The 24,055-nt window shown below is 47.5% G+C and overlaps 1 protein-coding gene and 1 long non-coding RNA gene across 2 annotated transcripts in view; one reads left to right on the forward strand and one right to left on the reverse strand.

Moving 5' to 3' along the window:
- The window catches only part of LOC308470986 (tubulin alpha-1A chain), an 85,091-nt gene that overhangs the window by 49,680 nt on the left and 11,356 nt on the right, over window positions 1–24,055 (forward strand). The window lies entirely within an intron of this gene.
- The window catches only part of LOC308471195, a 180,764-nt gene continuing 173,025 nt past the window's right edge, over window positions 16,317–24,055 (reverse strand). The window contains exon 3 of the long non-coding RNA XR_013982776.1: window positions 16,317–16,377. This is a non-coding gene — a long non-coding RNA (uncharacterized lncRNA). The remainder of the gene's footprint in view (window positions 16,378–24,055) is intronic.

Here is a 24,055-nt window from a genome sequence, read left to right on the forward strand (position 1 = left end):
GGCACAGCTGTCAACTTTTCCTTTTTTTAAAGGGAAATTCCCTTATTCCGAATAGGATTCCTCGCAAGAAAAGGGAAAAGTTGACAGCTATGGGCCCTGGGTGCCCGAGCACCCACAAAATTGCCCAGGGGCCAGGCACCCACAAATTTCGGTGCCACGGGCATGCACGCCGCGTGGCACCCACGGTCGCGATGCCCAGCCGGCACCCTTGCGGCTATTTCTTCTTCCGATCGCAGATATTTCGGGGCGTGGAAAGGATGCGCGCTAGCCAGCCTCGGCTCCCAGCGAGCTTGCTGGGCTTTGCCGCATTGCAGTCCCCGCCTCCCCTCCCTCCCCCCGCGCCACGCGTGTCCGCGCAGCCACCGCGGCACAAAGAGGGCGCCTCGCCCGCGCTGGGCGGCAGGAGGAGGCGGGGGGTGGCGCGCCGCTCCTCCTCCGCAGCCAAGCAGGCGCAAAGCCTCCCAGCCAACGCCCTGCCTCTCGCAGTGCGGACGGAAGGGGGCGCTGGCGAGCAGCCGCCGGAGAGAGACAAAGAGCCGCCAGGGAGTGGGCGGGGTCAGAGACGGGGAGAAAGTGCAGGGGGGGGGGAAGGCGCGTCCTCCCACGCGCCGTCGAGGTTACTGGGCTTCCAAAGCAGGGGCGTCACCGCTTTCTGCAGCAGCATGGACATAGCCATTTTTATATATATTTTTGCAGGGCCACCACCAAAGGAGTTCGTCTGTTTGGGGGGGGCGACGAGGGTGTGGGCCAGCCCCCTTGTGCTAAAGTTGTGGTTTTAACTTGGGTGGGTGTTATTTATTTGGGGTGGGTTTGTTTTTAATTGTTCTTAAGAGTTATATGTCAGTGTGCATTTTGAATTTGTGTGTTTTCTTTTGTTTTATAAGGCTGATTAATACTCTACAGCCTTTTAAAAATACAGTAGAACCTCGGGTTGCGAACGTGATCCGTGCAGGAGGCACGTTCGCAATCCGCAGCGCCGTGTCTGCACACATGCAGGTTGCGATTTGACACTTCTGCGCATATGCAAAGCGCGATCTAGCACTTATGCGCAAGCGCTGAAACACAGAAGTTACCCATTCCGCTACTTCAAGGTTCAGTGCGGTGCGCAACCCGAAATCGCGTAACCTGAAGCGTCTGTAACCCGAGGTACCACACTGTACATAGTAAACTGAGGTTCTTCCCTGTCCCCTCAAATCCTGGGTATGCCCATGGCTTGCTTCTGAGTAAGCATGCTACAGATTTTGCTGTTACAGAAGCCCATCTGTGCTCATCTGTAGCTCTACTTTACTGCCAGTCTTCTGCTCTCTGAGGTTTGGAGGGCATTTTATTTGTTTTTATTGTCAGGGCCTCTGACGTCATCTGGGAAGTCACGTCCGAACCCAGTGTTGTGGGTGCTTAAGCACCCAGAAAAAATTCTGGGGATAATTCAGAGGGAAATTCCCATGTGTCAAAAGACTATATATGCTGCTACTACTGCTGCATGTGTTTTGTTAGCCCAAAAATGGAAAACAAGTGAGGCCCCAACCAAAGAAGAATGGCAACTTAAACCGATGGAATACGCACAGCTTGCAGATTTAACATACAGTGGTCCCTTGGTTCTCAAACGCCTTGGTACTCAAACTACTTGGAACCCAAACACTGCAAACCCAGAAGTAAGTGTTCCGGTTTGCGAACTTTTTTGGAAGCCAAACATGCTCCGTTTTGAGTGTTACGCTTCTGATTTGAGTGCCACACTTCCGTTTTGAGTGTTATGCTGAGGTCTGTTTTTGCAATTTATTTTGCGTTTTTGTTTTTGCGGCTCTTTTTGTTTTGTTTTTGTGACTGTATGGAATCCAGTTCAGCTACTGATTGAGTGTGTGACTGCAATACATTGTTTATTGCTTTCATTTTATGGATCAATGCCCTTGTTAGATTGCAAAATTCATGTTAAATTGCTGTTTTAGGGGTTGTTTTTAAAAGTCTGGAACAGACTAATCCATTTTGCATTACTTTCTGTGGGAAAGCGCACGTTGTTTTTGGAATGCTTTGGTTTTGGAACGGACTTGCGGAACGGATTCAGTTTGAGAACCAAGGTGCCACTGTATAGAATAAGAGAACAAGAAGAATATACATTTAAAGAAGATGGGGAAATGTTTACTGAGATGGAGGTCATTTTCCAAGGTTGCATGAAGCCACCTGCAGAGGTCGTTGCTTGCCTCTCTCGTGGCTAGCCATTGTGGTGCCTTGCAGATGTTTGGTGGGCTCCAGAGTCTCCTCAATGCTTAGGGATGGTGGGAGTTGTAGCACAGCAACATCTGGAGAACATCAGGTTGCCCACCCCCTACCCTTAGATCTTCCAGGGTGTTGAATCCAAACGGAATGGGTGTGTCCATAAATCCACTGCAGGATGGGGTGGGTTTTTTCCCCACATACCCAGTCTGATTTTGAGCCAGATCAAGGAACTTCCAAGAATTCCCAGCCCTGAGTGACTCCCAACATGATTCTTCCCACGATATTTCTCTTTATAATCAAGTAAGCCACCCTGGGCTCCTTGGGAATAAACATGTAATTAAGAAATAGAACGGGACACCGCAGCACACCTCTTTATGCTGCTTAAACTGCAGTCATCAGAACCTCATGTACTTGGGAGTAAGCCCCACCAAATTCAGTCGTAGTCATGTTTAAGATTGTGCTGTAAGGCTGCAGTCCTGTTCATGAATTCTTGGGTGAAAGACAACGGAACCCAGTAGGGCTTACTACTGAGTGTACTTGCATGGACCACTTATGAACGCCATCTCCATCTCCTTGAAAGATTCCATCAACAGTGTCTCCGAATAGTTTTACACATCACTTGGGAAGACAGGAGAACTAATGCCAGGGTACTGGAAGAAGCAAAGATCACCAGTGTCAAAGCAATGATTCTTCAACATCAACTTTGTTGGACTGGTCATGTGTGGATACCTGATTATCATCTTCCAAAGCAACTACTCTACTCCGAACTTAAAAATGGAAAGCGTAATGCTGGTGGTCAACAAAAGTGGTTTAAAGACTCTCTCAAGGCAAATCTTTCAAAATGTAGTATAAACACTGACATTTGGGAAACACTGGCCTGCGAGCGCTCCAGATGGAAAACAGCCTTTACCAAAGCTGTCATGGACTTTGAAGACGCTTGAACTCAGGACGAAAGGGAGAAACGTACTAGGAGGAAGGCATGCTTGGCAAACCCTCACCCTGATCAACTCCTGCCCAGAAACCTATGTCCCCACTGTGGAAGGACATGTGGATCCAGAATTGGCCTCCACAGTCACTTACGGACTCACTGTTAAGATTGTGTTCATGGAAGACAATCTTACTTGGCTACGAGTGATTGCCAAAGACAGGCTGTAAGACCTTTGCTATGTATGGAATCCCATTGAAACTATGGGATCCACATTCATAGGATCATAGAATCAGAGTTGGAAGGGATCCTGAGGATCATGTAGTCCAGCCCCCTGCAATGCAGGAATATGCCGCTGTCCCTTACAAGGATCAAATCTGCAACCTTGGCCCTTGAGCACCATTGATTCTGGCAGTCAGAGGCTTTGAAAGTGGTGTTTCCTGTTCAAACAGTGTTCTTCTGCATGTCAGTGAGAGAGATTCGTAAAGGATGCTGAGTCCATGATCAAAATACAATAGCTACTGGAGGACACGAAGCACAGGAGTGTAAATGTGTACGAGTGGTGAGGGATGATTTTTTAGGTTTCATTTCCTCCCAGAGCCGTCTTAATTGTATTCCCCTGCAAACCTTGAAGTGGCAATAGGGCCTTGGTGTGGTGTGGAAAGGAATACAGTCGTACCTCAGAAGTAGAACAGAATCCGTTCCGGAAGTCCTTTCAACTTTCAAAATGTTTGACTTCCAAAGCGCAGCTTCTGGTTGGCTGCAGGAATCTCCTGCGTCCAATCGGAAGCCACGGAAGCCCAGTTGGACGTTCAGCTTCCAAAAGAACGTTTGAAAACCAGAACGCTCACTTCCAGTTTTTGATCATCCGGGAGCCAGAACGTTCGACTCCCAAGGCGTTCGGGAGCCGAGGTATGACTGTACTGACTTTCCTTAGACAAGGTGCTGACTATGCACATGCCTGCTCTTTTCAAATTAACTAAAATCTCTAGGAAAGATGCTGAATTCAACAGCGCAGCAGGGGAAGGAAGTAACAGAGAGAGAGAGAATGGCAGGAAGGGCAGAGGGGTCTTTGTTTCTTTGTTCTACAGCTGCCTTGCCTGATGTGATTCCTGTGCAAAGCACATGTTGGATGATGCACTGCTTGCTACATAAAAGCGAATTTTTTAAAAAGCCAGAAGATCTAAAGTAAGATAAAAAGCTGACCTTTTAAACCTGTGTGGGAAAACTTATGGAAGATCAATTGGAAATTCACAAAAAATGCAACACAAATGGTACCTAACACCATGGAAACTTTCGAAAATGTACAGAAATGTGTCAAGTAATTGTTGGAGATGCAGAGACAACTCAAGAACTTTCTACCCTATGTGGTGGATATGTAAGAAAATACAGGTATTCTGGGAGAGTATTCATGCAGAACTTCAAAAAATGCTAGAGATCTCTTTTAATAAAAAAACCAGAGGCCTACCTCCTGGGAATTACAGATCTGGATATTCCACAAAAGAGGAAGGGTATCTTTTTATACACTATGGCGGAAGCAAGAGTTCTTATAGCGGCAAAATGGAAGAGTAATGAAATCCTGTCTATACAAGATTAGATCCAAAAACTGACAGAATATGCCGAATTAGAGGGTCTATCAGAAAAAATAAAGAATAAATCAAAACAGGAATTTGTCTCAAAATGGGAGGTTTTCAAAGAATATTTGAAATATAAATATAGTAGTTTAAAGTCTGTTGCAGCATTCAAGGAACTTCAGTAATAGTTCCAAGGTAGATATAAGAATTAAGATATATTAAGAAAAAGTTTAATTATGATAAAAATGTGTATTGGCAATAAGTAATATGAAATCGAAATATGGAATAGATGGAATAATGGAATATGGAATAATTGGGTCTTTAGTGTTAAGACCAATTTATGTTTTATCGTTTGTTAAGAAAATTATGTGTCTATGGTTATTCCTGTGTGTAATTTGGTATTTGTGTTTTCTCTTTCTTCTTTTCTTGCTGTGTCAATTAAAAAAAAAAGAAAAGAAAAAAGAATAAACCTGTGTTCACACAGGCTCAAAAAATCACGGATTCCTATTCTACCTGCTTGCAAAACACTGTTGAATAATCTGCCTGATGGAGCTCACACAGGCCTCTGCTGTTTGTGCAAAACAAGAACCTATACAGTAACTGGCATAGGTAAAAAGTTAAAGGACCCCTGGACGGTTAAGTCCAGTCAAAGGCGACTATGGGGTTGCGGTGCTCATCTCGCTTTTCAGACTGAGGGAGCTGGTGTTTGTCTGCAGACAGTTTTCCGGGTCATGTGGCCAGCAGTGCCATAGGAAGGGGGGTGCGGTGGGTGTGGGTCGCCCTGGGTGTCATCACTGAGGAGGGTGACCGCGGGGCCTGGCCTGCAGCGCACCCGAGCCACACGTCTCTCCTGGGGAATGACTCAGTGGCTCGGGCACCTGCAGGCACTGCGCTGCCCGAAATGGCAACATGGGGTTGCGGACTCCGGTTTCCCCCGCCCCCAGGTGCACCTGAGCAGCTAGCTACGCCACTGATGGCCAGCATGACTAAACTGCTTCTGGTGCAAAGGGACACCGTGACGGAAGACAGAGCGCACGGAAACGCCATTTACCTTCCCACCACAGCTGTACCTAATTATCTACTTGCGCTGGCATGCTTTTGAACTGCTAGGTTGGCAGAAACAGGGACAGAGCAACGGTTGCTCACCCCATCACAGGGATTTGAACCACCAACCTTAGTAACTGGCATATATGCTACCTAGAGGTAGAGTGCATTTTCCACTTGGTTGATGCCTGCCTCAAGGCCATTGGTTAGGGTACAGTGTACCTCTGTTATGGGGTGGAGAGCGTCTGCTTCTCAGGTTCTGACTGATTGCAATAACTGGAATCTAGAAAGAATTCCCTCTGACCCTGATTAGATTGACTGGTGACCTCCCCACCCCGCCTCCCACAAACACCCAGTGCTTGGAATTGTCTTCCCTTGCAGTGTTTGACTTGTCTCAGCTTGCATGGGTTGTCTGGAAGCAATTTGCTTTGCAAACACCTACTAATCAAGCCTTCGGACTGGTTGATTTCAATGTGCTTTGCTGCACAGTTACAGTGTGATGAATGGATTGGGATTATTGTATGTGTATCTCAGCCTTTTTCCAAAGAACTGATGTATAAATGGGGGTTTGGCTTTTGCTGCCCAACTCCCCATGGGACTCCGAGTCCCCTAAGTCCATGATCGGTCAGAGAAGAATGGATGGAGGCAGGATCCAGTGGAAAGCAACACAGATCTTTATTTTTCATTTGCAACAGAGTTCCCTCCTCTCCTTCCAAGAAGGGAGAGACCCAGAACAAAAGTGTGTAGGAAACTTTAAAGACTTTTGACCCCCTTAGCCAAAGACTGCCCCAGAATCATCATACATACATCATAGGAGGTGGTCTACAGCAGAAATCCTGTCTGCCAGGATAACTGATAATGGTTGCTGATATCATTACCTGGGCAGCCTGGCCATTCTTTTGTGGTGGTTAATACTTTCATTCCTGAATCCATGTCACAGGCTCACACTATTCCAGGGGTCAGCAACCTTTTTCAGTCGTGGGCCAGTCCACCTTCCCTCAGACCATGTGGTGGGCCGGACTATATTTTGATGAAAAAAATAAATGCATTCCTATGCTCCACAAATAACCCAGAGATGCATTTTAAATAAAAGGACACATTCTACACATGTATAAACATGCTGATTCCCAGACCGTCTGCGGGCCGGATTGAGAAGGCGATTAGGCCGGATCCGGGCCCCGGGACTTAGGTTGCCTACCCCTGCCCTATTCATACACAAATATGCCCTTAAGGCAAGATTTGTAAGCGAAAAGACAATCGCTTTCCCCATTTGCCTCCCTTAGCGCAGAGGAATATTTTGAGCTCATTGAGAGAGTCAAAATGGCTTCAGGATTGCTCTCCTGTACTATTTCAAACTGTAGGGACGCAGGTGGCGCTGTGCTCTAAACCAGAGAGCCTAGGGCCTGCCGATCAGAAGGTTGGCGGTTCGAATCCCCACGACGGGGTGAGCTCCCATTGCTTGGTCCCTGCTCCTGCCAACCTAACAGTTCGAGAGCACATCAAAGTGCAAGTAGATAAATAGGTACCGCTCCGGCGGGAAGGTAAATGGCGTTTCCATGCGCTGCTCTGGTTTCACCAGAAGCAGCTTAGTCATGCTGGCCACATGACCTGGGAAAACTGTCTGTGGACAAACGCCGGCTCCCTCGGCCTATAGAGTGAGATGAGCGCCACAACCCCAGAGTCGTCCACGACTGAACTTAACGGTCAGGGGTCCCTTTACCTTTACCATGCTTGAATAGTCTAGTCCTGTGGTAGCATATTACAACGATCCTGGTCCGACTGCACAGTCAGGGGTACCTTTACTATTTCAGACATGTGGTTTATATATTTAGATATGTGAGCATTTATGAATATTCTACATTTGAGACCTTAAAATTCTTATAACAGTTGTAAGCAGAAGGTGTGGGTTGGTTGGGGGCAGAGGTCTGGGAGTAGGTGGGGCAGGGCCTCAAATGGACCAGCCACCACAAACTAGGAGAGAGATCATCTCAGGATTCATTGCTGTTAAAGCCGAGTACAAAGGCACCTCCTGCTTTACCTCTCGGTCCATGTGCTTGTGTCTCCTCCTCTGCTTTTAGGCTCCTGCCTCACATCCTCCTCACCCTCTGGTTGGGAGCATGCATAAGGCACAACTAGGCTTGGTCCGTCCGTCTCACCTTCCAAGCAGAGCAGCGGAGTGTGGCGGCCCATCTGCTGCGGCTGTCACTCAACTCGCATGCATATTTCATGGGATCTAAAAGGCTTGATTCTTTCCACCGAGATCAATCAGTGCACATCACAACCCCCCCCCCCAAAAGCAAGCAGCTGCAGCGCCACAAAGGCATCTCTTTCCCCGTCTCCGAAGGCTTTCCCGCTGAAGACGTGCTTCCTCTCATGGCAGTGCCTGAGCTGCATCCTCTTTGTTTTATCCTGTGGCCTTGCATAATTGACTGGGCTTGAAAGACAGGCAGGCTTCATTAAAAAAAACAAAAACAAAAGCACCAGCAGATTATCTAAACAGGGCAGGAAGGAGCCCACCAGCCATAGCCCTTGAAGAAATTCGCAGATTCTGTTTTTGAATTTTACTTTCTTTCCTCTTGTGTTCTTTTAAGGGACTCATCACCCTGAGAATGAAATGCACTTTAAGAACTGTTTTCTCCCATTTCTGTCCCTATCTTGTGTTCCCCATTATTAAAATCATCCAAGGAGACCCTTCTTTGGGTTCCCCTGAATCAGGGTTTTCGTTAGGGGGTGGTCCAGAGCCTCAGAGAGCCAGTGTGGTGTAGTGGTTAAGAGCGGTAGTCTCGTAATCTGGGGTACTGGGTTCGCGTCTCCACTCCTCCACATGCAGCTGCTGGGTGACCTTGGGCCAGTCACACTTCTTTGAAGTCTCTCAGCCCCACTCACCTCACAGAGTGTTTGTTGTGGGGGAGGAAGGGAAAGGAGAATGTTAGCTGCTTTGAGACTCCTTAAAGGGAGTGAAAGGTGGGATATCAAATCCAAACTCTTCTTCTTCTTCTTCTTCTTCTTCTTCTTCTTCAGATCTTTTGCATCAGACCCAGTGCTTCCCAAACTTGAGTCTCCATCTGCTTTGGGACTCATCTTCCCTGACCACTGGTCTTGCTAGCCAGGGATGATGGGAGTTGTAGTCCAAAAACGGTAGGATGTAAAATGCGTACAGTGCTACCTCTGGATACGAACGGGATCCATTCCGGAGCCCCGTTCGCATCCTGAAGCGAACGCAATCCGCGTCTGCGCATGTGCGATTCACCACTTTCACACATGCGTGTGACATCATTTTGACCGTCTGCGCATGTGTGAGTGGCGAAACCCAGAAGTAACGCATTCTGCTCTTCCGGGTCGCCATGGAGCGCAATCCGAAAGCGCTCAACCTGAAGCAACTTCAACCCGAGGTATGACTGTATTTTAAATTGTAAAACAGAAAATTTAATAAGAATTACACACACACACACAGAGAGAGAGAGAGAGAGAGAGAGAGACCATATTTGGCAAGCCTTTACTTGCCAAATCAGTGTTTTCCAAATGTGGGTCTCCAGCTGTTTTTTGGGGACTACAATTCCCATCATCCCTCACCACTGGTCCTGCTAGCTAGGGATGATGGGAGCTGTAGTCCAAAAACAGCTGGAGACCCAAAACTGATCTAAATGCACTGGTAGGCTTTAATGCAGGAGTGGGGGCCCTGTGGCCCTGTAGGTGTTAAAAGGTAAAGGTAAAGGTACCCCTGCCCGTACGGGCCAGTCTTGACAGACTCTAGGGTTGTGCGCTCATCTCACTCTAGAGGCCGGGAGCCAGCGCTGTCCGCAGACACTTCCGGGTCACGTGGCCAGCGTGACGAAGCTGCTCTGGCGAACCGGCACAAGAGCAGCACACGGAAACGCCGTTTACCTTCCCGCTATAAAGCGGTACCTATTATCTACTTGCACTTAAGGGTGCTTTCGAACTGCTAGGTGGGCAGGAGCTGGGACCGAGCGACGGGAGCTCACCCCGCCATGGGGATTCGAACCGCCGACCATGCGATCCGCAAGTCCTAGGCGCTGAGGTTTTACCCACAGCACCACCCGCGACAACTCCCATTATCCTTGAGCCATTGGCCATGCTGCCTGAGGCTGATGGGAGTTGCAGTCCAGCAGCATCCGGAGGGCCATAGGTTCCTCACATGTGTTTTCATTAAATATTTTCTGGGATATGGATCACCATGGCTTTTTAGGACTGAGATTCACGCATCGCCTTGCAGGTGTTTGGAATCTGTACATGGGAAGGAGTCTGGGATTGCAGCATCCCAGAGCTAACAGCTGGGAAATCTGGTTGCTCTGTGTTCATCTGGTTCTGGGAATACAAAGCCTGAGGAAATGCTGCTGTAGAGGCAGCTGTTGCTGAAAGATGTATGTATCACTGTTGAGGGAGGTGGGCAGATGTCACACAGTCTCAAAAGAGGAAGGTAGTTTTAATATACCCTTTTCCCCTCCTCCTAAGTTCATTCACCCCAAAAACTGCTGCTGGCAAGTGGACTTCAGGGATCCTTACACTGCAGAATAAAGTGGTACCTTTGTTCTCAAACTTAGCACATAAAATGAAAGCAATAATCAATGTACTGTACATAAATAGGACAGTATTGTAGATGATAAAAAAAAATTTTTAAAAAAAATTCTTACCTGCACTGATGATAGTCATTGTTTGGATGGGGGGCATTTTATCCATTTCCGCAGTCACACAATCAATCAATCAATCAGTAGCTGAACTGGATTCCACACAGTCACAAAAACAAATGAACCGAAAAAGCCTCAAAAACAAAAGCACCAAACTTAATCCGTTCTGGAAGTCCGTTTGACTTCCGAAATGTTCAAAAACCAAGGCACAGCTTCTGATTAGTGCAGGCGCCCCAGAAACAATAACCGAAAGCCGCATCGGGTGTTTGGCTTCCAAAAAACATTCAAAAACCAGAACACTTACTTCCAGGTTTTCAGCGTTTGGGAACCAAGGCGTTTGAGTACCTAGGTACCACCGTACATGGCAGAATATATTTTTTTCATACTGTGGGAGTGCTCAGAGAGGAAAGGTAACCTCTAGGGGTATTAATGCATGGGCAGTGAAAGCTGGTCAAACTTAAAAAGCGACAGCTTGCTGGCACTACCCATGTCCTTATTTTTGCCTTTTATTTGCGGCTCCCTTAACTTCACTGCTAACCGCTCAGACACCATTTACATCTAGGGGGCAAGTCCAGCAGCACAGCCCTATTCCTCCTTCCGTGTTTGGACTGCTGTCCACCCAAGGAGTACTTCAGGAGGGCTACTGAATCTCTTCACTAACTGATGTAGTGGCAGGTCATATTAATCGGTTAATGCTCATGACCCCCGTTGATAAGGTAAAGGTAAAGGGACTCCTGACCATTAGGTCCAGTTGTGACCGACTCTGGGGTTGCGGCGCTCATCTCGCTTTATTGGCCGAGGGAGCCGGCGTACAGCTTCCGGGTCATGTGGCCAGCATGACTAAGCCGCTTCTGGCAAACCAGAGCAGCGCACGGAAATGCCGTTTACCTTCACGCCAGAGTGGTACCTATTTATCTACTTGCACTTTGACGTGCTTTCGAACTGCTAGGTTGGCAGGAGCAGGGACCGAGTAACGGGAACTCACCCCGTCGCGGGGATTCGAACTGCCGACCTTCTGATCGGCAAGCCCTAGGCTCTCTGGTTTAACCCACAGCGCCACCCGCGTCCCATTGATGAGTTGATGAGGACAAAACTGGTGTCCTGCTCTGCAATTTCGTGTCCTTGCTGTTAACACTGAGCCATAGCTGCTAGGAGCCATACAGGCATTGATTATTTGTCGGGAGGGGGGGGAAGAACAGTGGAGTCAAGTCAGGGGCAGCACATCCCGTTTCTCTGCTTGAGGAGAAATGGGTCATGCCACCTTGCCCTGCCTCTGCCATCACCACTGCCATCACACACCCTGCCACGTCTGCCGCTGCCTTCAGTGCAAGATCATGCCAATTTTGGGCAAGATCTCACCCCTAATGGATCTTGCCCCAAATCGGCACCAATGGCAGCAGTGCTTCTCTGCCACTGGCAGAGATGGTGGAACAAGCTGGGAATCTAGGGAATGCCGCCTGGAGGGGCTTGTGCCGCTTGAGGCAGCAGCCTCACCTTGCCTAATGACTGGACCGGCTCTGAGTCAAGTCTGACTGGAGACATCGCCTCCAGATCTCTAATGGGTAGCTCATCTGCCCTTTCCATCATGGTCTATTGCCCTAACACAGATGGGGAGCTACAGGGTTCCTATGCTAAGGTTACCAGATTTTTTTCAATGAATCCGGGCACACTTTAAATACATACAGACATGCAGACATACTACACGTTCAGGACGTTGATGCTGCAGCGATGGTGGTGGGAGAGGGGCGGCCGTCGCCTTGACCTCAACTGCCACTTTCCCCCTTCCTCCGAGACTTCATCTCCTTTCTCCATGAGCCTGGGCAGCCCCTGAATTGTTGGTTCTTCAGTGGTTGTGGTGGTGGAGAAGTGGTGCGCGGTGGGTCAGGCATGGAAGAAGAAGAAGAAGAAGAAGAAGAAGAAGAAGAAGAAGAAGAAGAAGAAGAAGAAGAAGCATCTATTATTTATACTCCGCCCATCTGGCTGAGTTTCCCCAGCCACTCTGGGCGGCTCCCAATCAAGTGTTAAAAACAATACAGCAATAAATATTAAACAGAGCTGCCTTCAGATGTCTTAATATTAAACAGGGCTGCCTTCAGATGTCTTTTAAAGATAGGATAGCTGCTTATTTCCTTCACATCTGAAGGGAGGGCGTTCCACAGGGTGGGCGCCATTACTGAGAAGGCCCTCTGTCTGGTGGAGGTGGAGAAGGAGAGCCGAGAGCGGCGGTGGCAGTGGCAAGGCTCAGGCAGTGTGATGCCTCCCTTCCCATCGGAGCAGCCCTAATCCCATTCCTACTTGCGTGCAAGCAGGAGGGGGCGGGGATCCCTCAGCTGGGAAGGGGGACTTCCCGTTGCCTAACAGAGATCCCTGCCCCCTCCTGCTTGCACGCAAGCTCTGATAGGCAGTGTGAAGCCTCCCTTCACAGCTTAGTTGCTGAGGTCAGGGAAGGTCGAGGCAACTCGGAAGCCACATCTTAGAGCCCTTGCACCACCATCATTTGGGGACTTCGGAGCAGCTCCTGAAGCCAACCAGAGCCAACTGCTCCAGGCTGCTGAGACTGCCGCTGCTGCGTTTCCCGGGGACATTAGATGAAATCCGGGGACAATCCGGGGATGGAATTTGCCCGGGGACTTATTCGCAAATCCGGCAACTCCAAAGGGAGCTTTGGCCAGAATGCCTTGTTTGTTTACTTAATGACTGTTGGGGGGATAAGTGGCTCCTAACAGTCCTGCATGCTTTCCTTCGAGTGATTCTTTATCTCTTTGTGGCTCTTGCCCTCTCCCTCTCTGATGCCTGAAACAGCATGGAGGGACGGCCATGACAACAGTTGCTTGGGAGAGTTGCTATCAACAGTAAACAAAAAGGCAGAAAGGAAGCTGCTTATCCTAAGAGATTTGGGGGGGATCTGAGGTCAAGGGGCCATGGCATTCCCCCCCCCCTTTAAGAGGCCATGCTGCAGACACAATGTACATTTAAAGCACATGGTTTCCCCCAAAAAAATCCAGGAAGCTGCGGATTCCTCCTTATGGAGCTACAATTCACCCTTAGCAAACTACAGTTCCCAGGATTACAGTCGTACCTTGGAAGTCAAACGGAATCCGTTCCGGAAGTCCGTTCGACTTTCAAAACGTTCGGAAATCAAAGTGTGGCTTCTGATTGGCTGCAGGAAGCTCCTGCAGCCAATCATGAAGCTGCAGAAGCCCCGTTGGACGTTCAGCTTCCAAAAATATTTCGCAAACTGGAACAGTCACTTCCGTGTTTGCGGCAATCGGGAGCCAAAATGTTTGAGAACTAAGATGTTTGAAAACCAAGCTACAACTGTATTTGGGGGAAGCCATGAGCTTTAAATGTCTGGTGTGCTCACAGACCCTGTGTACCTTCAGTTTCCTGTCTGGGTCACTTCGTAAGCTGTGTGTCTTCTTTTTAGGGATAACTTTGTTATATATCGACTAAATGACCCTTGGGGTTCCTTTCAGCTCTGCAATTCTATGATTTTATGATTCTAATCAGCAGCCTATACATAACTCAGTCATTATCAGAAGTGTGTCATTCCATTTCCCTTTCCTAGGTTATTCTATAGTCATCTGGTGAGGATGGTTAAGACTCAGTTGGTTAGAGTGTGGCACTAATAACACCCAGGATGCAGGTTTAATCCCCGTACGGGACAGCTGCATATTCCTGCATTGCAGGGGGTTGGACTTGAAGATCCTGAGGGTCCCTTCCAACTCTGCAATTCTACAATTCCATGATTCAAATGACCATGTGGGGCTTGCAAAGATCTCCGTGCTGTCCTTGATCAGCAGACTTGAAGACACACCCCAACAGCAACAGTCACCTAGGACGTCATTAATTGTTATTTCTGTATGATGGGCAATAAACCTATCACAAGATTTCGCCCTCTACAGCTGGCGTTGTCTACTCAATTGTCTTCACAATGGCAAACAAGATCTGGATTACACTAGAGATAAGAGGCATCTGCCCAGGATTCAGTTGATCCCTGGCTACTTTCATACATTCCATTGCACGAAAAATCATGGAGACAAGGACTTTATGATGGTAGAAGACCAAGTTCAGTTAGAGGACAAATAACAGTCTGGTTCTGCACCGCATGAAAATGCCAACCATATCATCTGGTTTCAAAGTGGAACACATTGCATTTTCAACAATTTGCATGGGATTCCATTTAAACAGGCCTTTAATGTCGGGTCTCCCCGCCTCCCTTTTGCCATGTGCCTTCAGTGACTAATGGTAACCTGAGCCATGGAAATAGTATTATGGTCTGGTTTTTGAACATTCAAGTTTTGCTGAGTTGTTATTTTCATGCTGATGTTTTGGGTGGAATTGTGAAATAGATGTTTTAAATAGTTTAAATTTATTTTTTTTGGCTGTGTCTTCTGTGAACCACGTTGCGAAGACTCTTTTATGTAAAAGAGGTTTATATATCTGTTAGACTTTTTGGGGGGAGCAGCCGCCAAGACCATATAACACCGGTCTTGAAAGACCTACACTGGCTCCCAGTATGTTTCTGAGCACAATTCAAAGTGTTGGTGCTGACCTTTAAAGCCCTAAACGGCCTCAGTCCAGTATACCTTCTCCACCTCCATCGTTCTGCCCAGACACTGAGGTCCAGCGCTGAGGGCCTTCTGGCGGTTCCCTCGCTGCGAGAAGCCAAGTTACGGGGAACCAGGCAGCCCTGTTTAGGGAAGCTTTTAATGTTTAATAGATTATTGTATTTTAGTGTTTTGTTGGAAGCCGCCCAGAGTGGCTGGGGAAACCCAGCCAGATGGGCGGGGTATAAATAATAAATTATTATTATTACTATTATTATTATTATTATTATTATTATTATTAAAGGGCTGCCACGTGGATATCAAGGATGGGTTCACAGACACTATACAATTTAATTAAGTGGTATGCTACCTTAATAAAAATCTATGCATCAACTGAATGACCATTTGAGAAAAAGGACGCCATTGTCAAACAAGGCCAGATGGTGAGGGTCTTCTGATAAGAACTAGATTCGACCCAAAATTCGTGTTTCTGCTCCAAAGTGAGTATTTCCCCACTTAGAACCGTTTGGCTGTTCGTGCCAAGTAACTAGGTAAGCTTAAATTGCATTTAAAGGCTGGTGTCGTTGCTATTGAAACATGAGCCTTGGTGCCAGCATTGCTTTTGCAATCCATTGTTTGGATTCAAAAGCTGAGCAAAACTGAATGGCGTAAGATGCAACTGCTTTCTGTATTTACACTGCAATCATGCACAACACATATATTTGTATAGCACTCCACTTTAATACCCAATATAATTATTTTTGTGTGTGTTGGACCACAAACTACATGTTAGCTAAATGTATATTCTTGTGACATGATGTTCCTCAGCGCAGAGAACCCAGCATCCACAAACAGCCCTTCAAGACTTGTTTCTGGTTCACAGAAGCTGCTGCGCATTCTTTCTGACTGCATTGATCCTCCTGACAAATAGATTAATGCCTATGTCAAGATTAGGGCCACTGGTCTGATTGAAAATCAACATATCCTCCAGCACTGGTTGGCTTGGGAGTTTGAAATAGCAAAGATTCTCTATGACTTTCAATATCTGGATACATCTAGCGCAGAGGACACAAAGCACAATGAGCACAGTGGGTTTCCACAACTGAATATCTGCTATAGCGTTTAGGCAGTGGGGGCTTCATCTGAAAAGCTGAAAAGCTATTTTCTATAACTGATCATTCTTGGAAAATGTAACTACTGTTGTCTATGCTCTGGTAACCTCAAGGTTAGTTTACTGCAATGCGTTATACGTAGGGCTGCCTCTGAAGACGGTTTGGAAACTTCAGCTGGTGCAGAATTCACCAGAGCAAGACGGTTTGAGCATATATTGGTACCTCAGGTTAAGAACTTAATTCGTTCTGGAGGTGTGTTCTTAACCTGAAACTGTTCTTAACCTGAGGTACCACTTTAGCTAATGGGGCCTCCTGCTGCCACCGCACTGCCGCCACACAATTTCTGTTCTCATCCTGAAGCAAAGTTCTTAACCTGAGGTACTATTTCTCGGTTAGCGGAGTCTGTAACCTGAAGCGTCTGTAACCTGAAGCATCTGTAACCCAAGGTACCACTGTATTACACCCATCCTGGTCCAACTGCACTGGCTACCGGTCCAATTCAAAGTGCTGGTTTTGACCTATAAAGCCTTAAATGGCTCAGGACTGCAATACCTCAAGGACCACCCCTTTCCATATGAACCTACCTGAACCCTGAGATCACCTTCTGAGGCCCTTCTTTGTATGCCTCATCGAGATGTCCAGAGGGTGGCAACACGAAAACGGGCCTTCTCAACAGTGGCCCCCCGTCTGTGGAATTCTCTCCCCAGGGAAGTTCGCCTGGCACCTTCATTACACACCTTTAGGCGCCAGGCAAAAACGTTCCTTTTTAACCAGGCCTTTGGTTGATGTGTTAAAATGTGGTGCTCTTTTCGGGGGGGGGGGTGTTATTGGGTTGTTGTTTCTATGCAGATTATATATGTTGTGATCTTTTCTGTGAACTGCCCTGAGATCTCCGGGTATAGGGTGGTATATAAACAACAACAACAATAATAATAATAATAATAATTTCATTTTATCATCACAACAAGCTTCATGACTGCTTGGGGACTTGAACCTTAGTTTCCTAGTCCAGCACTCAAACCATTACAGGAAACTCTGATATTCTATTTATTATTTAATTTTTTAAATAAATATTTTTTATTAGCAATTTCAACATAACAAAATATCAAACCATATAATCGTATACATTATTTTTTCCCCTCAGAGAGAGGAGCTGAGGGAAGTCTCTGGTGGGGGGGGGAGGGAAGGATTGAAGGGGGGGAAAGGGGAGGAAATAATGTGGTATTCTATTTCTTACTACAAGTATTAAGAGTATTACATTAGGATTACTCACGTGATATCTCAAAAAAATTATTTGAGCCGCCATTTTGCAAAACGCCAAATGAAGCCCGATTGCATTTGGCCCTGCTGAAAAATTAGAGCCACATTTCATGTTTCTGCTTCTATGTCAGCAATCCTTGTCAAATCGTACGCTTGCAGGCCAGTTATTGAATAATGTGGATCTTGCAAATTGCGGCCTAGAGTTTCCCTTTGACAGTAGGCTTCATCTCCTTCTTTTTTTATCCCAGCCCTCTTTTTTCCTTTGCAGTCAAAATGCCAAACCAAAGGATGAAGTGCAGTGTCAGCATCTTTGCGATTGCTCTTCGCCCCTCAGAGATTCTGGCAACTATATAGTCATACCTCATGTTACGTTTGCTTCAGGTTGAGCTTTTTCAGGTTGCGTCCCACGGCAACCCTTAAGTACCGGAAAGGGTTACTTCTGGGTTTCATCACTCGTGCATGCGCAGACACGCAAAATGACATCACACACATGCGCAGAAGCAGCGAATCGCAGACACGGGTTGCGTTCCTTTCAGGTTGCAAACAGGCCTCCGGAACGGATCCCGTTCGCAACCAGAGGAACCACTGTAGTTTGTTAAGGGTGCTGGGATTTGTAGCTCCATGGTGGGTGAACTACATTTCCCAGGATTCTTGCGGGAGGGGTGATTTAAAATGTGCTTTAAGTATACAGTGGTACCTCGGGTTACAAAAACACTTCAGGCTACAGACTCTGCTAACCCGGAAGTAGTACCTCGGGTTCAGAACCATAGCTGTCAACTTACAGATTTGAAAATAAGGGACCAGCAGCCAAAATAAGGGACCTGCAGCCTCACCTGTTCCAGGCACTCCAGTCTTCCTGTCCTCCTGCAGTCTGGTCAAACTCATGCTGGTAGCTTCGAGAACACTGTCCAACCAACTTTGTAACCAGAGGTTCAACTGACTAGAATCTGAATCACATGCACCACAAGGCCTATGCAGCCTCAACTTAAGATGGCTCCCCGGCCTGGCTTTGCACTGCAAAGTTTGCAGCAGCACGTGCAACAAAATGGCGTCCAGCATTCAAAAAACCCCTCAGCTTGCATTAACTAGCCACACACAAGGCATGCAAGCTCCACCCCCCAGTCGTTCTTAGACTTCTTATTGGGTGAGCAACACAGGCAAGCAACACAGTTGGAGCCTCCCTCCTCCCTGGCCGGCAGGGAGGGAGGGAGAGGAGCTGCTTCCTTTGAAATTTAAGGGACGTCATTTAAGGGACATCCATCAATAAGGGACAGCAGCGGGACATGGCGCTGGAATAAGGGACTGTCCCTTCAAATAAGGGACACTTGACAGCTATGTTCAGAACTTTACCTCAGGATGAGAACAGAAATCGTGCGGCAGCAGCCGGAGGCCCCATTAGCTAAAGTGGTACCTCAGGTTAAGAATGGTTTCAGGTTAAGAACGGACCTCTGGAACGAATTAAGTTCCTAACCAGAGGCACCACTGTGCTGTGTCTGTACGCAATGTCTGGCGTCAGGGAGAGCGGGAGGCCAAGACACAGGAGATTCCTAGCAACCAAAAAGTAGGCAAGGGAACTATCTGCCGTGTTGTTCCTGCTCCCCGTCTCCCGGCCACTGCTGTCGCACACATTCAAGGCACAGCACAGCGACTCCCAAAGGCACAGCTCTGATGACTTGCAAGGTGAAAAAGGGGATACCAAATGCCACCAGGGTTCCTGTTCCATCTCTTAGCAACCAAACAGCTCGTTGCCTAGCAACGCAAGGGGCCATCTTACATACATAATCAGGCTGCAAGCATCTCCCAGCATCTTGCTTGCCTGGGGGATGCGAAGGCATTGATTTTTATTCTCAAGCAAGCAAGGCCTGCTCCTCCTGAGAGCAGCCTATTGATTGTTCCTGCTGCATTTGGAAGAGACCTTTTTTTAGTTCTGATGTTACCGGCAACCATACTCAGTATCCTGTGCAGTACGAATTGCTAGCTAAAAGCTTGCTAAGTTTGCTAGGGGTAAGGAAGAAAAGCTTCCAAACCTCCCCTCAGCTCTTTGTCTGCTCGTCGCCCAGAAAGCTGTAACGAAGCAAGGGTTCAGAGCTAACCTATTATTATTATTATTATTATTATTATTAAAGGTAAAGGGACCCCTGACCATTAGGTCCAGTCGTGGGCGACTCTGGGGTTGTAGCGCTCATCTTGCTTTATTGGCCAAGGGAGCCGGCGTACAGCTTACAGGTCATGTGGCCAGCATGACTAAGCCGCTTCTGGCGAACCAGAGCAGCGCACGGAAACACCATTTACCTTCCCACCAGAGCGGTACCTATTCATCTACTTGCACTTTGACATGCTTTCGAACTGCTAGGTTGACAGGAGCAGAGACCAAGCAACGGGAGCTCACCCCGTCGCGGGGATTCGAACTGCTGACCTTCTGATCGGCAAGTCCTAGGCTCTGTGGTCTAACCCACAGCGCCACCCGGGTCCCAGCATTATTTGTTTGTTGGTTGGTTGGTTGGTTGGTTTATACCCCACCCACTCTGGGTGGCTCCCAACACAATTAAAAGCACAATAAAAATCAAACATTAAAAACTTCCCTAAACAGGACTGCCTTCAGATGTCTTCCAAAAGCCAATGCTCTCCAGACCCTGAGGAAGAAGTAAAGCATTCAGGAGGCTATGCGGGGATCGGAGGGGTGGGGTGGGGGTGAAATGTTTTGCATGGCCTTCTTCTCTCCTTTTTTTACAGTTTTGTATACAGCCCTTCATCCATAGATCTCAGGATAGTTCTCAACATTAAAAAGACAACACCAAAACCCCCACAAAATTCATAATAAAAATAAGAATGAAAAGAAACCAATACCTCCCCACAACACATTTTAAAGGGTACCAGATGTTAATTAGCTTTAAAAAAGGGGGGAAAGGTAAAGGACCCCTGTACAGTTAAGTCCAGTCAAAGGCGACTATGGGGTTGCGGCGCTCATCTCGCTTTCAGGCCGAAAGAACCGGTGTTTGTCCACAGACAGCTTTCCGGGTCATGTGGCCAGCATGACTAAATCGCTTATGGTGCAACGGGACACCGTGACGGAAACCACAGCACACAAAAACGCCATTTACCTTCCCGCCGCAGTGGTACCTATTTATCCACTTGCACTGGTGTGCTTTCAAACTGCTAGGTTGGCAGGAGCAGGGACCGAGCAATGGGAGCTCACCTCGTCACAGGGATTCGAACTGCCGACCTTCTGATGGGCAAGCCCTAGGCTCAGTGGTTTAGAGCACAGCGCCACCCGCGTCCCTAGGGTACTGCTTATTTTGTCTAAATACTTTAATAAGCCTGTTGTGACTTTCCTCAACATCACTACTCTAGTAAAATATGATGTGTTGATCATTTCAAATCATAATATGCATTACTTTGCTATTATGTACACTGCATTTTTTTCTCACCTGATTTCCCCCCCCCCTCGACCTAACTGCAGCCTTTTCGGTCAGTTCTGTAGGATTTTCAAATCCTTGCACTTTGTGCGTCTGTTTGTGGTAAAATCTGTGTGTTTCACAATTCAGAAGGAAAAATGAGCATGAAGTCACCGAATATCAGCACAGTGAGTGGCACAACTATGCTAGCAAATTCACAGCACACATGGCAAATTATAAGCTACCAATTGGACAATTGGATTTTAAGTGGAACTGAAGGCAGCCACAGACCCCTGCACAGTTGGGGGGCAGCTGTAGTTTGGGAATTGGCAACAAAGCCTAGTAGGACCTGGGATTGACCTCCTTTTGGCTTCTATTTCCGGGAGTACCGCTGTGACCTATGTTGATCCTAAGTAGGGATGAGCTTCTCAAGCTCATATTTGACCATATGGTTGAGAGATATTTGGACCTCCGGGTGGGGGCAGCAACAAGAGAAGAACTGAGAGGGGCTGGGCGCACCTGGCTTGGGGTCCCAGCTGTGACGGAGTCCTGGAATCAATCCACAAATGGAACGGGCAGGATCCATTTCTGCGGAAGGGTACTTTTTTGCTTCCAAGCAGCAAAGGACGAAAAAGAGCAGTCCGAATGAACCAAGCAGGAAAACTCCTGGAAACAAAGAGAGGTGAGTTCTTAGGAAGCAGCAGTCTGCTTTGTCTGCCTCCCACTGGAGCCGCTGGGATCTCAGCTACTCTAGAAAGATGGGCTGACATGGGTGACTGTCGCTCAAAAGCAAACGATGACACGAGGGCTCCCTCCACGGTTACCTGCTAATTTGACGTGAGTGCACGCTGGCCGTCACCTCCTGGGAAATGCGATTGTACACAAGGACACCCCATTAGCCTCCAAATCTGATGAACTAGGTGGAGAGCTTTTTGTTGTTGTTTAGTCATGTCCGACTCTTTGTGACCCCCTGGACCAGAGCATGCCAGGCACTTCTGTCTTCCACTGCCTCCCACAGTTTGTTCAAACTCATGCTGGTAGCTTCGAGAACACTGTCCAACCATCTTGTACTCTGTCGTCCCGTTCTCCTTAGTTTCCCAACATCAGGGTCTTTTCCAGGGAGTCTTCTCTTCTCATGAGGTGGCCAAAGTATTGGAGCCTCAGCTTCACAATCTGTCCTTCCAGTGAGCACTCAGGGCTGATTTCCTTAAGAATGGAGAGGTTTGATCTTCCTGCAGTCCATGGGACTCTCAAGAGTCTCCTCCAACACCATAATTCAAAAGCATCAATTCTTTGGCGATCAGCCTTCTTTATGGTCCAGCTCTCACTTCCATTCATCACTACTGGAGAGCTTATGCTACAATAAATGTGGTAGGCTATCAAGTGCTATAAGACTCTCCTTTGTTGTCTCTCCTTGCTGATAAGCTTCATGCACAGAGTTGGAGTGGCTGGCTGAAACAAACAGGCCAACAGAGGGATGAGGCATGTGGGCGGCACATGGGAGGAATAATATAAATAATAAATAATAATAAAATTTTATTTATACCCCGCCCTTCCCGGTTCAGAAAACCAGGCTCAGGGTGGCTAACAACAAAATTAGTCCTATTTGGGCCAGCGGGGAGACCAGGGGATAATTAGCTGTGGGATCCAGAGCAGGTAATCTTCATAAAAAGGGAAGAGGGAGGGAAGGAAGGGGAATAAAAGATCAGGCTAAGTTCAAATTGAAAGCCAGGCGGAATAGCTCTGTCTTACAGGCCCTGCGGAAGGAAGTTAAATCCTGCTGGGCCCTGGTCTCATGGGACAGAGCATTCCACCAGGTTGGAGCCATCACTGAGAAGGCCCTGTTGGAGGATAATCTGACTTCCTAAGGGCCCGGGACCTCTAAAGTATGATTATTCATGGACCTTAAGGTCCTCTGCAGGGCATACCAGGAGTGGTGGTCCCGTAAAGCAGCATTTGACATTGTCCTCTGACCAGGGTTTTCTGCTGCTCCATGGTGACTTGCTCCAATGATGTGAGGGGAAGGAAGGAACATGGCACATGAGGTATGGCTGGGCTGTCACTTCCTAAGCCCATTTACAGGCTTCCTTTCTTTATTAAAATCTTGAGAAGCGCCCATTGTGGAGAGATCGTACAGAGCATGCCAAAGCAGATCATGGGAGCATCTGGCTCAGTACTGTGTACACTGACTTGCAACATATTTCTAGAGTTCATTGGTGGTGTTCAACACCAATCCTACTCAGAGAAGACCCCTTGAAATTAATGGCAAAGGCAAAGGACCCCTGGACGGTTAAGTCCAGTCAAAGCTGACTATGGGGTTGCGGCGCTCATTTTGCTTTTCAGGCCGAGGGAGCTGGCGTTTGTCCACAGACAGCTTTCCGGGTCATGTGGCCAGTAGGACTAAACCACTTCCAGTGCAACGGGACACCGTGATGATATCCAGAGTGCAAGGAAACACCGTTTACCTTCCCACCGCAGTGGTACCTATTCATCTACTTGCACTGGTGTGCTTTTGAACTGCTAGGTTGGCAGAAGCTGGGACAGAGCAATGGGAGCTCACTCCGTCGCACGGATTCGAACCGCTGACCTTCCGCTCGGCAAGCCCAAGAAGCTCAGTGGTTTAGACCACAGCGGCACCCGCTTTACCTTTCTCTGAAATTAATGACCCTGACTTGGAGTCGAATACCACCATAAATTTCCCCCCATCCTACCTGGAGGGGCCAGGGATTGAACCTGGGTCATTCTGAAAGCAAAACAGATTCTATTGTCACTGATCTACAGCAGCACTGGGGTGCCCCATCTCTATTTTCTATTCCATTGACCTGCTCTTTATTTCCAAGGATGTGCCAGGGCTTGGTTTGAGAGAGCTCTATTTTTCAGGCTCTGAAGCTCACTGCCAGGGGGAGCTTGTCTGAGCTGTTGAGTCAGAAACTTGCCTCAGTCAGCTGAGTCAGAAAGCTGAGATCAAAAGAAGTGTTGTAAGAAGACGAGCATATAAAAGCTATGAAGTAATGGGAAATGTTTTCCTTGCTAAATTTTTGTCTCCCAGAAAGCTTTTTTTAGAGAAATCCAGGAGCCTTGTTTTCTTCAATAGCAACTCTACTGGTGTCATGTAACCGCTAGGCCAGCCCATAATATTTAAGCGGGTTGGACTAGATCAGTGGTTCCCAACCTTTTTTTGACCATGCTCCACCTAAGCATCTCTAAAATCCTGATGTAACCCCCCCCCCCATGACATATAATAATTGTTATTATTCAAAAAGTGAACTCCTATTCACGTGGTGGAAGCCTAAAAGGCCATTCACTGTTAATAACGTATTCTCAAATTGCCCCCCTTA

Source organism: Podarcis pityusensis, assembly GCF_964106645.2.
Source record: "Podarcis pityusensis genome assembly, chromosome: 2".
In the NCBI taxonomy this organism is placed as follows: Eukaryota; Metazoa; Chordata; class Lepidosauria; order Squamata; family Lacertidae; genus Podarcis; species Podarcis pityusensis.